Source organism: Larus michahellis, chromosome 1 (assembly GCF_964199755.1).
Source record: "Larus michahellis chromosome 1, bLarMic1.1, whole genome shotgun sequence".
Lineage (NCBI taxonomy): Eukaryota > Metazoa > Chordata > Aves > Charadriiformes > Laridae > Larus > Larus michahellis.
In genome coordinates this window covers 86,993,122-87,007,311 of record NC_133896.1, presented here as the reverse complement: position 1 = coordinate 87,007,311, position 14,190 = coordinate 86,993,122, and the positions used below count along the sequence as shown (strand labels likewise).

At 45.0% G+C, this 14,190-nt stretch overlaps 1 protein-coding gene across 5 annotated transcripts in view; it reads left to right on the top strand.

The window, feature by feature from the left end:
• Window positions 1-14,190, top strand: part of ETV6 (ETS variant transcription factor 6) — a 144,085-nt gene that overhangs the window by 93,714 nt on the left and 36,181 nt on the right. The gene's annotated exons all lie outside the window — the stretch shown is intronic.

The following is a 14,190-nucleotide window of genomic DNA, read 5'->3' as shown; positions in this document are numbered from 1 at the left end:
CCCAGATACACAGAAAAATCTCCGCGTGCACTGTCTTGGACTCTTTGGCTTTAGTAATGCATGTCTCAGCCCGTTCTTCTAGATCCATTCTTTGTTGTTATGTTATGTTTTTCTTATTTTATTCACAGCTAGTTCCTATCTGGAGTTTTTAATGCCCCTTAGTGAGAACAACCTGTTTCCCAGTATCATTTCTCCAGGTTAGCAATTGTTATAATTGCTGCAAGAATGCTGTTTAGCAACGAAGGGGAGGCAGTGAAGCGACACTTGTTCTGCATGCCAGCCTTTCTCTTACACACAGGGTTACTTATAGTTCTGGGAGAGACGGGGAGAAAAGCTGAATAGCAGTGCTGTGATTTTTTTTTTGTTCAACACACACTGCTCACTCCTTGTTTTCTTTCTGATAACACCAAGGTATTGACGTGCAAACAAAAGACTCCTCTTGCCGTATCAGCCTCCTCCTACCTGATTCCGTCAGCAGAGTTGCAAAAGCATGACTGTGACAGCACGAAATGAATAAGGGTGAGGTTGGGCTGAGAAAAGACATCTCATCTTCACACGCTGTGCACACCTCAGGGGTAGCAGGGGGAAGAAGAAACGTAGAAAAAGTTCGAAACGAGGCATCAACGAAACATCTTGTTAAAAATTAATCGTAGTGCTTTCTTTTGAGAGTTAATCTCCAAGTGAAGTAGTGTTTCAGGACCGAGATTAACAAAATTGGTTAGAGGAGGGAAGAGATAATACTAAACAGGACCAACCTAACAGTTGCCCATTCCAGCTGCTTCAGAGGAAGGTATAAGAAAGAAATGCTACAATTTATTAAGGAATAAACCATCCCACAAATAACCCTTTTTCTGAATTTCCATTGTTTGGTTATCCAAACACCTGAATAACAAGAGTGTAAATCTTTTCTGAAATTGCATTCATGTCCTCAGAAACTCTACATGGTGTCAAACAGAGAACTGTGTTTTCATGAACATACAGTATTTGAGTCCATATGCTCTGTGTTTATTATCTGCCAGAGTGGTGTGAGACATCTAGAGTCTGCAGATTTTTTCAGGGCTTCACGGGAAAATTTTTGGCACTTTGCATTCCCTAATGTCATTTTGTGTGAAATTGCTGAAGAAGACTTCTCCCCCTCGCCACGCCAAATTGACAATGTGCCCATGTCTGCATTTCTGTACCATGCTGTCAGTGCTAAGCCAGTTGACCCCAGCCATGTGAAAAAATCAAAATCACATTAATAAGCAAAGCATTTCAGAAAAGTAGTTTTCCACTTGTAGCTTGTTAAGAAAAAAGGAAAGACCTGGAATGTCAACTTGCTTTGCACTGACCACGTGTATCTATTAGCTTAGTAATTTCTGTAATGTGGGAATTATAAAAACAGGCACGAAGGGAAAAGTTAGGGCAACCTGAAAAGTTAGGTTACAAGGTATCCTTTCTTCAAAACATAGTTCACTATCCTTCCCGAATGTGCACATTTGCTTCCTACTATCTTTACTTCACAAGTCTGTCTTTCTACTCACCCCACTCCCTGCCATCTCCCGCTCATAAACATGCACACTCTGATCCACAGCCTGAGAGGCTTATAAGCTGTGCACTCCTGTTGCGATCTGGCTTTGACTCCTGTGCTCTAGTTACCGATAAACTTCCCCTCCTCCGATCTAATACTAAACAGCATTTCCAAAAATTGCTATTGCTGGTACGGTTGGCAAAAACAGCTTTCATGGATACTTAATTTGTGACACAGTGGGCTTAACCAAAGGGGATATCCAGGCAAGTGTTTCTTAGTAGGACAGAAAATATGGCATCAGGGATGGCCAAGTTCAGACAAGTCCAGGCACATGACCAGCAGGTCCAAATGGTGAATTTTTAAAAAGATGTTCCATCTTGTGCAGGTTGGTTGTGAATCAGTCTTCCCAGAAGAGCAGAAACTTGAGATGATTTGGAAGTTGTGATGCAAAAGAATGAAGCTAAACTGGTTTGGACTTTGTAAATCAAGCAAGTCTTGAACATCGAAAGAATAGAAAGGAAATTACTACTTTATAGAGACACTTCTGTTCCTTTCCTGATTTCAACATGATTGTGATTGTCCAAGTTTTTGTGAATAGAAGTGGTGTGTGAACAGATACGCCTAGAAATCTGGATTTCTGCAAGAGATAAGTAATTTCACAAGTGTCCTTCAGAGAGCTGGATGAAATTTGCCAAAATATGGGGGAGCACTACTATGAAAATTTTCATTAGACAAGTTGATGAAAAAGTATTTCAACTACATTTTCACAATATCCACTTATTTAAAAGTGTGGGGGCATTCCAGTAGTTTCAGTTGGTTCCCAGGGGGACCGGTATTGTAAGCACATCATCGTGCTGCTCACTTTGCTTGTACATTCAATCCCTTCCCTCTCCTGTCTGTTTATATGTAATGTCCTCCAGGCAGGGACTCCTCCTTATTCAATGTTTTATACTGCCTGGCACAACTGTCAGCCATGTAAAGAAGCCATTAGATATTACTAAATATTTCTGACAGGTGATATCAGTTGATTCTCTTTCACAATTCTTAAGCTAAGATAAATAAGGTTGCTAGCCCTCACCCCTTCAAGAGAGGGGCTGCTGTTAGTGAGACTGAGAGGGGTAACTTTCTCAGCCCTCCCTGCTGCCACAGCTCCACAGCCAATCCCAACTCAGCTCTGGGACTCCCAGCTGTAGCACACGATGCTCATCTCAAGAGACAGAGGTCCCCTTTCCCCAGGCACATCTGCAAGGAGTTTGTTGGCAACGGCAAGCACAGGGATGCCCATCCTTCCTGTGGGAAAGGAAGGGTGGAAAGAAGCACAGCACAAGATAGCTTCACTGATGTCGAGGTCACTAGGTGTCTATAATAGCATAATAACTTTTCAGAGTATTAAGAATTGTGAATCTGTGATGGTATCAGTTACCCATTGTTACTAGGTATGCGGTCTCTCTCACAGCACCTTTACCTTTGCAAGAAACCTGAAAAGCAGGATGAGACAGAACCTCCATGTGAATTATCTCATCCATTTGTTTTCCTTTTCATTCAAAGCTTGATCCTCTAGTGGGATGTGTAGGTAAATTATTTGCCTCTATTGACATTGCAATAATTTTTCCAGCCCTGGAAGCAAGCCTTTCTCGGTGACTTCATCAAGATTAAACTCAAGTAATACAGTGAGCCCATGCATTTTTCAGTGACATGACATGTTCTATAACAATACTAGCTGAAGCATTTCCTCCTTTCTCTGTCACCGCATCCAGCTGTTATTCTTTTTTGCAATTTGCCACCTCCCTGCCAGTTGCGTTGACCTAACTGTTAGTGCAGTTGTGCTCTTAATCAGCTCAGAAAGCTGATCTGGCAGAAACCAATGTACCTATGTACTTAAATACAGATTATCTCTCTCATCAAGATCACAGCATAGCCACTCCACCAATTGCATTGGCACATTGAAGGGGTGTCCATAAAACAATACTAAGTCAGCACTGTCACTGAACACTACATATTGTCGAGCTGTGGCCTGAAAGGAGATCGTTTGGAGGACAGTATAGTGATTACAGACATCCCAGCACTGAGATAGAAATTACCATCTTTGTTCTCTCTTCTTCTTACCAGACAGAATAATAGAAAGGGATTCCAATATACCCAGTTCAGGAGGGAGGATATTTCCCTCGAGCACAGGACTCCAGCAAGACACCTGTGAAGCCAGAGGGGAGAAACTGTAAGTGTGTATTTGTGAGATCTGAGGCTCCCACAGAGAGGTAGCTCTAGCCAACACAAGCGTGTATCTGCACTGCAGTCAGAGGTGAGTCGGTGTCACAGCTGTCCGAGAATTTGCCGAAGCCATAGTACCCACAGACCTCAGCATGAACTAGCTCCCACGGTGTCAGGCAGGCTGTGCTGAACATGCAGCGTATGCTTGAGCCCTTGTTGTGGTTGGCACCACAGGGAGCTAGTTCAGAGGGCACCCCGGGGATGACTGCAAGTGCTGCAGCCGTGCCTCTGACTGCAGGATGCACACGCCTTTGAGACACACAGTGCAGCATCCTAGCTCCAATCTGACAAGCTCCCAAACAGATTCTTGCCTGCCGTCCCAATTAATAAAGTTGATTTCTGATTCCTTGGGCAATGTTTTTAAGTAGCCCCAAATAGAAGAAATGCCACAACTTCATAGGACTGGCACAGAAATAAGCGGAAGCCAGTTTTTGAGTAGGCCAAATATGAGAAGTTAGTGAGTGTGCTGATTAGCTTCAGAGCAAGCAGGAGTTAAACCCTGGAGAGGAAGCAATTCTCAAGCTGCAGCAAAGATAATCATGATAATTTATCATCTGATAATCAAAGAGCATACACTTAATTTGTTCTCATTATCAATGTATTTCAAGCACAAGTACCTTAGTACAAGAAGCCTGTCTGTGTGCAAGTTCCACTGGAAGGGTAGAGATAAAGAGCCCCATGCGAATGCAATGCAGTTACTTCTTCTGTATGGGTGATGTGTTGTAGTGCAGTCTGGAGTCCATCTCAGTGGCCTCCTTGGCCCCCTGGATGTGGAAAAGGACCCCCGGCATCTAGAGCTGTTGTTCTAAGCACTTGACCTTTCTCTAGGACAGCAGTGTCTTCTTGGAGAAATGACTGACAGTTTGTAAGAGCTGCAGGGATTTGGTTCATTAAGGAACCATCAAGAAATGAAGCTAAATCTTGAGTTTTAAGCATGTCAGAACTCTGGTTTGCAACATCTTGGGAGCAGGAAATGTCTGCAGCATGCTAAGAGTGGTCTTTTACCTTCAAAGCCCAAGATGCGGTTCAGAACTGAACACAGCATGCAGTCTCCAGAGCTGTAATTTGCACCATTTCCCCCAATTATTTAATATTTAATGTCACCTGAAGGCAGGTCTTTGCATAAAGCATAGAAGAACTCATATACTGGTGGATTGAAGCAGGCTTTTATAACCCTCCTGGGTTAGGAGTCTGAAGGAGGATGCCTGCATAAGCAAGAGACAGAGGTCCAAAACTGAAATCCGTTATAGTAGAAGTATGACATGCTTTTACCACATGCTGGTGGTAAAATTTTCTCTACACTGATTTGCTTAATGGTTACAGGCAAAGTAAGCCACGGTTCTGGCTGTGCTGCCAGTATCTGCTTTTACAGTAGCAGCGCAAGTGCAGCTGCAGCTCGCAAGGCTTGGAGCCCCAGTGCAGAGGAAGCCAACAGATGACATCTTGCTGTCACGCCGTAGACCGTTCTGTAGTGGAACCGGCCTCACGTTCCCTGGAAACAGCCTGGAAAACATGCTCTTTGTGTACACGCTCCCCCCTCCCCAGCTCTCACAATTGCAGTTGAGTTAGGAAACAAAGTCCCAGCCAAAATTCCTCAAGGGAAAGGGACCCAACTTCTTCAGGATGTGAGCCTCTGAGAACAAAATCTCCTTGTGAGAAGAAAGCAGCTTCTTAATACAGGAGGATTACAATGTCTTGCTATGTTGGTGGTGGTGTTTTGTTGGCATGTGAAACTGAGATTTCAAAACTTTCCACTTGATTCAGCTGTACAAAAAGGGCTTCCTAACTTCTCTCTTCCGAAATGGTAGAATCACTTCTAAGTTTGCAGCCACTGGAAGATCGAGGTGACCTAGCTGATGATAGGTTAAAATGATAAATTGCTGAAAGGAACCATCTTAATTTTACCAGCTGTATTCATTGCAGCTAGCAACTATTTCTTCAGTGTTTCACGTCTTCCTGGAGTGTTGATCAGGTACCTAAAACCGGAGCTTTCAGTTTGATCACCGGCATTACTGTTGCATAGCGTTAGCATGGTAATAATCTGAGCACCCCTCTCCACTGTACAGAAATTAGGCAGCATGCAAAAGACCCAGAGGGGTCGGCTGGGACCCAAACAAGTTCTTTCCTGAGTGTGGCAACGGCGGTAGCAGCTGAGCAGCCATAGTCAGCTGAATGGTAAAACCCTTTACTTAAGGTAAAACCGTATGTAGGTCAAGACTACCAAGATCAATTTATTTCTAATTACTTACAAATCTTCAACACCCCAGCCAGGGATCAAGGCCATATTGTGTTAAAAGAAAGAAACAGCATGTATTGACAATTAATTCTAACGCAGGGTGGGTTTTTTTACCTTAAAATTACTGTTGCCAGGATGCAGCAAGTGACCCAAGAAGTGGGAAGGAAAACTAGGCGTTAAGGGTGTAAAGATACTCTGCATTTGTCCAGTTGTAAAAAGGAGCAGAATATAGTTCCTGGATTCGATCCCTCCTATAACAGATTCAGTGTATGGGCAAGTGTCCAATGACTTTGTGCCTCAGTTGTATAAAACAGATTTAACAATCTAATCTGTCTGCAGTTGAAAGGCACTCTGTAGCGTAAATGTGCAAGTATTACTAATAGTAGTATCAACAGTGGCCGTATCCAATACAGGAAAACTGTAGAGAATGTTTTTTAGACCTGAATTTTCACCTGGATTAAGATAAATTGGTTTGAAACAATAAAGAGTTGCTGAGAAGAAAATTTAAGTTTTTATAATTTCCTTGACTTCTGGTTGCAAAACTGCTTGCTTCTGGCAGCTTGGACACTTTTGAGCTAGCTAACCCGTGCCATTGTCAGGGCTCAGCTAGTTTTGTTTAGGATATGGTTTGTGCACATACAAGGGAAAATGCAACAGAAGACATTTCTTTCAGCTCCTTTTGGAAGGGAGCAGTAGGAAAGCAATGTCTGCTCCATGGAAAATGGCCAAAAATTGGTTGAGAAGAAGTCAGGAGTGGATTAAGACTATAACTGGGAGCAGATCCAAACCAACATTTCCCCATTCCCCATCCCCCTGCCAGCTGCTTGTGTTGCACAAGCCGCTCTGGTAGGAATCCTGTGGTCACCTGCCCTATGATAGGCACAAAATGAGCAAAGAGAGGGGGTCGTCTGGGACCCAAGCAAGTTCTTTCCTGAGTGCAGCAACGGCAGTAGCAGCTGAGCAGCCGTAGTCAGCTGAACGGCATTGTGCTGCCCGCGGCTCACCAACTCACTGTTAGGCTCTGGCCGCCTCTGAATGTGGTGCCCAGATGCAAAAAGCCAGCCTTCTCCCTGCCTGGAAGGAGAGCTCTTGTCAGTCTTCTAGGAAGGCTTTGCAAACAACACGAAAGGACGCTGGAGCCGTCCTGCACGGTTCTTGAAAGCCCTTGGACATGGCTCATGGAATGAATGCCTAGAAAACAGGCTGGTCTTTTCATCACCTCTGCGGTTGCTCGCTGCTTTGGCTGGTAGCTTTTCCCTTACAGAACTTCAAACCCTGGCCACTTCACGCATACCAGCACCATTTACCTAGGCTGGTTTGCCCCGTCCTGGGTGAATTCTCTTTTCAGGCCACAAGCTGCTTGTCAGCAGCAGGTAGACTGCTCCAGCGTTATAACATTTTTTTGTGACTAATTCCAAAACGGGGCAGCTCACAGAGGAAAAAGGGCTACATCCTAAGGTCCACTTTTTCTCCAGGCTGACTCCAGATGATGCAGATGGAAACAGAAAGGAGAGAGGCAGCTGCTATGGGTCAAATACTGATTTCAGTTACAAGAAATGCAGCACAACTGGCCACGTTAAATGACTGGGATTGTACTTGAGGCTTTATTCTGACATCAGGTACAACTCTAGGGACTTCAGGAATTGATCTGCAGTGTTCAGGGACTTTTCTGTTACTGGGGCAGGGGGTCTTAGACATAGCTGAGTAATTTTGTGTCAGAGAGTTACTTCATTTATTAGCCTGTATCAGCAAAGGAAAAGGGTTAGGCTATAGAGTGAGAAAGAATATGTTTTTCATGTTGAATTCTGTAGAGTGCGGCCTTTCCTCCCTCATTTCCCGCTTACACGGACTTCAAATTTTGTGGGGTTTTTGTACCAGTGACTTCATCTGCCATCATTAATCAGCGAGCTATCTCAGCCCAGCAAGCTAATTTAGAGTCCTGCTTGTGCATTTGATCAGCAAATGCAAACCATGTGTAATGTCAGCAGGTCAGGGGAGGTGATGGAACATGGGATTTTCACCTCAGTTCCAGAAAGGGCCATCGTTGCTTCCAGGAAGCTGAGCTTGGCACTGGGTGTGGGGAATTGAAAAGATTTATTTCCCTGTATGAGAGCTTAGAGCTTGATCATTCTAATCAAGCATTTTTCCAATCAATATGTTTCTCACGGGCTTTCCAAAGGCTGCATTAGAAAAGCAATTTTATTTATTTTATGACCCTGAAGCCCTAAGGGGTTCGGGTGCGTCAACTTCCCAGGGTCTCTGTACAGACAGTGCGAAGAGGAGGGCTGGGTCACAGGGCACCCCGCTAGCAAAGTCAGCGTGGCAGAAACCCGTCCCAGCCCTTCGCTGGGTTCGTTTCTATAGACGTCTGCGTACACAGAGGCCCCAGAGCAGACACAGTGCACACAGCATTACCCTCACTTGTGCTCTACCGGTAATACCCTGTTCAACAGGACAGCAGGAGACATGAGCCTATGCCTTTTATTTCAGATTACTACTGAAAAAGCTGTTTCGCCCTCTGTTCCCAGCAGTGTGTGAAGCTTCCCAAAGCCTTGTCATTCTGATTACAGGCAGTCTCAGACCTTTTTAAAGGACATGCAAGCCTCACTGGGGTCTCTCTTCCTGCCCATCACACGACTCCTCTGTTCCCTATCCAATCGTTTTTTCCTTAACAAGACCTCTAAAGGCGCATTTTCAACTGCTGCCATCCATTTCCCGTGTACCAGTTTGTACTCACCTCCCAAATAATTCTCTCTGAGGATTAGCCGGGATTAACCTTCTCCTCCTCTTTTACCTTTGCTTATCTCTGGGCCTTCAAACTGCAGAGCCAGCTCTTTACGGTAGGATGGGGCAATCCCTGTGGGCCAGCAGCAATGAATGGCCACTGCTTCTCCACTACCTGGGTCAAGTGGCACCTGCTGGAAAGGGCAAGTGGTCAGGCACGTCACTGCACACCAGATCTCCGTCCCCTGCTCGTGACAGCAAATGCATAGACCACCAGCGATACGGGGTTTATCCTGTGGTAGGTCTGTATCTTCCATACGTATACCAACCCAAGAGCAGTCTCAGAAGGCACTTATTTAGGCTGTCCATCTGCACAGGGATAGCTAAGCATGCCACAGCTGTCTTTCGCCTGTTCCCCTCCTCTGAGGAATTAGAAAGGCTTCCTGAGAAACCAAGGGCCTTAATCTTCCTGCCTTTACCGTCCACAGCAGCAGAGGTAGTCCTGAAGAGCTGCTGAGCGCCCTGTGGATGGGAGCCTGCCAGCTCTGGTAGCTATGGGGAAGGCACTTGCGGTAAGAGATCGGCGCGGTATCTCCTGCAGAGATAGCATAAAATTCCTGCCTCAGGAGGACCTCAGTGCCCAGATTGGGCTTTAATTTGAAATCGCCTTCAGCGTGGTCGGCACACTGCTGTTGAGCTCAGCGCTGCAGCCCTTCTTGGGGAGCAGCACATCATGGTTTGTGCTGGCAGGTTCAAGCACGATACCAGAACAAGGGGCCTGGTCTGCAGCAACAATCAATAACCTCTGAACAGGGAACTAGAGAGCAACAGGGAACTAGAGAGCAGCAGAGACAGCACTGTGGGACTATTGAACCATAGTCATTTGAAGCAGCTGTGCAGCGTTTTGCACTTTCGAAGCATTTCAGATTTTAACTGGCCAAGCCCCATGACACCTTTTTGCATTTTGGTAGTCTGGCTTTCCAAATGAAGAAGTGAGACAGAAGGAGGGGACTTTTAAAAAGTTGCTGTGGCAGGGCCTGGGAGAAGGATTTGAATCTAATTCTACGTTTTTCCTCCAGACCATGTTGCCTTTACACAGAAACGCAGAGAAAAACACAACCTCATGCCCCTCTCCTGCTTGACGTACACTATCATAGGCAGAACCACGTATTATGCTTTATGGATCGCATGGAAGAATTTTGTTAAGTAATAACAAAAAGGAGAGTTTCATTTCCTAAAGGGCTAGTTGATAGCAGACATTCAAGTCTTCTGAACTTCTCCAGCATCATTTTCCCACTGAAGGCTCAAGTACTGTCCTATAGTCAGAGCTGGCCTGCCTGATGCTCCCAGTGATGATGCATCTGTCCCTGGGTGTTTGGAAACCAGCTGCTGATTTGCATGCGCCGGCCCCTTTGCTGTTTGCCCAACTGCGCAAACTAGTTTTCGGCGTGGGAGTGAGAACAATTCTGCCGGCCCGGCCGAAAGCAGAGATAAATGAGAAATCTGTCTTTACCCCCTTCTCGCCTCGTCATCCTGCCTGCCAGGCAGCCAGGCGTAAGGATGGAGTGCCCGACCAAAGTGGAACAAAAAGTTAGGTGAAACTCACTGCGACTGCTGTTTCCGTCATGCATGCTGTCGTGTGGCTGCATCCTCATATCGAAACTAAAACGGAACAGCAGTTCTCAGTGGTACTGTACATCACACTTTGCATTGGAATTGTGTCTTCAGATTGTTCCAAAATGAGTCAAGGTGAAAACAGCCTACAGTACATTATACCTCATGTTTTAGATCTATCTGTTACATACACTATACATAGCAACTCATACTGTAAAATGCATACCCTGTCTTCCAAAGCAAAGAAGGAGATGCTGAACACGAGTGCTTTGCAAGATTCAAGGTTGGCTACATCTCTTCAAAAAACAAAGTTGTGACCCCACCAGAAGTTTGTGGTCAGATGCAAATATTGCTGGCTGTGTAGTTTTATGTGCAGAAGGTTATACGAGGTGAGCAGAGCACTCTGTTTTTCCAACCTCAAAGCCTGACCATGCTTAAGTTTCCTGAGGGGCTCACTGTCAAAAGGAGTGAACTCTTTAGAGACCATCAGCTTAAACTCCTCTTCAACATTCTGCTGCGTGCACGTGTGTGTGTTTACGTGTGCTTGAACGAACAAGTTTACTGGCTACTTCAAGGTGTAAATTACCCCATTGGCCCCTCTTCATTGTACTTGGTTTTGCTGCGCAAGAATAGAAAGGAACAGAGAGTGGATTTCTTCTGCAGTCCAGAGTGTTATCAGCTAGTGCCCTGGAGCATGAGAATTGATTGCTCCCACCATTTATAAGGTAGCTAGCGTAACAGGTGTTAGAAACAGGACTTCAGGTGAGGAATAAGCATCAGAAGTAGATAATCTATTAAGACACCAGTGCTCCAGCCTGCGGCACTAGAAAGGTGAGCATGAATTTTGCTCCCTGTTTAATGCATATGAAGCTGTCAGATTATAAACGTGTCTATAAATTATTGTGTTTTACTCTGTGGGAGGTGGTGCTTGGAAGCTGACAGAAGACAGACTAGAGAATATGCTGGCATCTCGCAGAGCTGGATTCTGACGGTTTACATGGCTTTGTCTAACTTGCTTTCAGCTATTGAGTTCAAGCAGGTTTTGCTGTTGTTTATTTTTACACTGCGCAGGTAGGGAGACCAAGGCTGGTCTGGGAAAGTTTGCCAGATTTCAGCCAGCGGAGCAATGCCACAGATGGGTGCAGAGCCAGGTCTGACTCCCAGGTCAAAATTCACCCTCTGAAGTCCATGGCGACGCTGGCCGCCGAGAGGGCAGATTGGGAGAAAGGCAGCATCCCCTGTGTCTGATCCACACCTACTGAAACCAGCAAAGCCTTCCCACTGATTTCAACAGTCAGTTCAGCAGGCAAAACTCTTTTCTTCGTTTTGTAACACAGCACTCATTTTCCGTACTTTATTCTGATTGGTAAATATCTTTGTTAGTTGAAGACAATGCTGTTAGCTTTCACAGAGAATAAAACTGGAGAGATAAAAAGAGCCCATTTTCCTCCACCGTGGGCACGACAATAAAAGAGAAGATGGAGAGGGGAAAATAAGAAACAGCATCCAAAAAAGAAAAACTGTATAAGCAGGATTAATTTTTCTTTCATGGAGAGTATAGGAATGCATTTTCAGGACCTACTGATAGCTATGTATGCTGTGCTGTAAAATCCCTTCACCTGCAAAGCCAACCCTCTCATGCCCTTGTTTTCACAAAATCAAATGCTTCTTTTTAAGAAAGGGCAAAGAAGGTGGGGTACAAGTTTAGTAAATGCTGTAGTGCACATGAAAGAATTATTTTTTGAATGGTGGTTTCTGAAGCACTTTCAGCAACACCAGTCTGTGCCCCCAGAAAAGCCTCCTGTAACTGAACTGGTTCAGCCTCAGGAAGCAATGGGCATGCAGTGGAGGCGGGCAACCAAAGGGGCTTTTTTGGAGAAACTAACTTCCCAGGAAAGCGCCAGGGCAGGGAGGGAGGGAAGTGAGAGAAGAGGGAATCCATCTACGGAAAAGTTAGCTTATAGTAAACTTATTTTAACTTATCATAAGTTAACTTATTTTATGGCATGTTATATCTTCCAAACACAATGTTAATTGTTTAATTATTGTATCACCCCATGGGTGGAGAGATGTGGCGCGTCCACCCACTCATTTTAGCGATAGCCAAACTGAATTAGAAAGGCTGTTTGCTCATTTCTCAGTAACTCGAAGACAAGTGGTCCTGGGTCATACTACTTTGAGGCTCTTCTCACAAGCTTTGGAGATGCTGCTGAACCCCAGCAGAGACCTGATTTGCAGTGTGAAGCGTTGGGTCTGTTTCAGGGTTGCCAGCAGAGCACACGTGGTTTCTCCCAGTGCACGTAGCTGATTTGGCTGTTCTGAGTCTAAGTGCTGATCAATCTAAAACTCTCTTTAGACATGGTACTTTTGTATTAGTTGAACTTAAGGCAAAAATACACTGTTGCGAGCACATGGGAAACTTTGATCTATGTTTGTACAGGGAGTGATTTATTAATTGTGTTGTTATGTATAAGGGAGCATGCGCATCATGTGAAGTTATCATATAGTCCATGTTGGCCTGATTTTCCCAGTGATGTTTTGTTTTGTTTCATGCCTCATCTTGTGAAGTGTACATCAGAAGTCCAGTTAGATTTCCACATGACAGTGCTCCTTTGGGCAATTTATTACTTGCATGGCATGGCAAAGGGGGAGGTAAAAGAAACCACGCATGGGCATTTCAAGCACCCCTCAGATGGTCTTTTAAACCCTTTCATGAGTTGTGGTCTGTCTGCATCAACTCTGACTTCTTTCTTGTTTAGCTGCAGTCAAAGTGCATGCTGCCCAGCAGCAGCCCAGGGTCTGGAGTGTGTTTTCTGCAGGAATAACCCTGTATTCAGCAAAAGATGAACCTCACTGGCATTTTAGATGACGGTTTGCATGTTTCTAAGCAGATCTACACCTCACCCCAGGCCCTTCAAAAAGAAAGGTCCTACAGAAAACTCTGACCCCAGTAATCCTAATTCAACAGGGGGAAGAGAATTTAAGTCCTTCATAAATAAATAAATGCTACTTCTTGTTTCTGTGTGGCACATAATACAGTGCTACAGGGGCAGTTGAAAGCTGATGGAAATTCTTGCTGCTGCCATGCAGACGTCCCTTCCTTAGGTCAGCTCTGACCCTTTCTCAGGCTCGATCTCAGTTCTTTTTCCGACTGAGATTCAGTTCTGTATGCAGTTGTGGCTCTGGGACTTTCCAAAGCTGCTGTCTGGGAATCTGGCATAGCAGCAGAATGCAATTCACTGCATGTGACCTCTTGCTAAAACAGAAGAAAGGGTTGCCTATCTGTTAAAGGAGCAAAAACCAAAACAAAACAGAGCGGTACAACTCTCCCAGGTTTCTTTTAGTGCTTGGTAGGAGGAGGGTAATCAGATCTCAGAGTACGGCATGCCAGGAAGGAAATTTCTTCCCATGCGCAGCATACAATCAGCCAGGTGCAATATGAGGAAGGGAGGTTCGTCTTCCTCTGAAGCATAAGGTACTAGCTCCTGCCAGAGGCTGTGTACCAGAGATCTGATCAGATACGGCAAATTTTATGTTCCTATGCACAGTGTGAAGCTTTCACTTCTACGCAACACATTGTGGCAAGTCAAACAGTGAGTCATCTCACGAGGGGGAAAAGGAAAGAAAGCTTTTATCTCCCAGTGGATTGGAGATAATCTCTCTACCTGGATATAAACAGCTCTTCACCGTGCTGCCTTCTCTCCAGGGGAAGGAAGGTATTTTAAATTTGTCTGTAAAACAGATATTGAATTGTCACACCTCCCAGGCCACTCTGCCTGGATGCAATAAAGGTAGGAGGCAAACGGTCTTTGACTTTCATGGTAACTTGGTTGGGCCC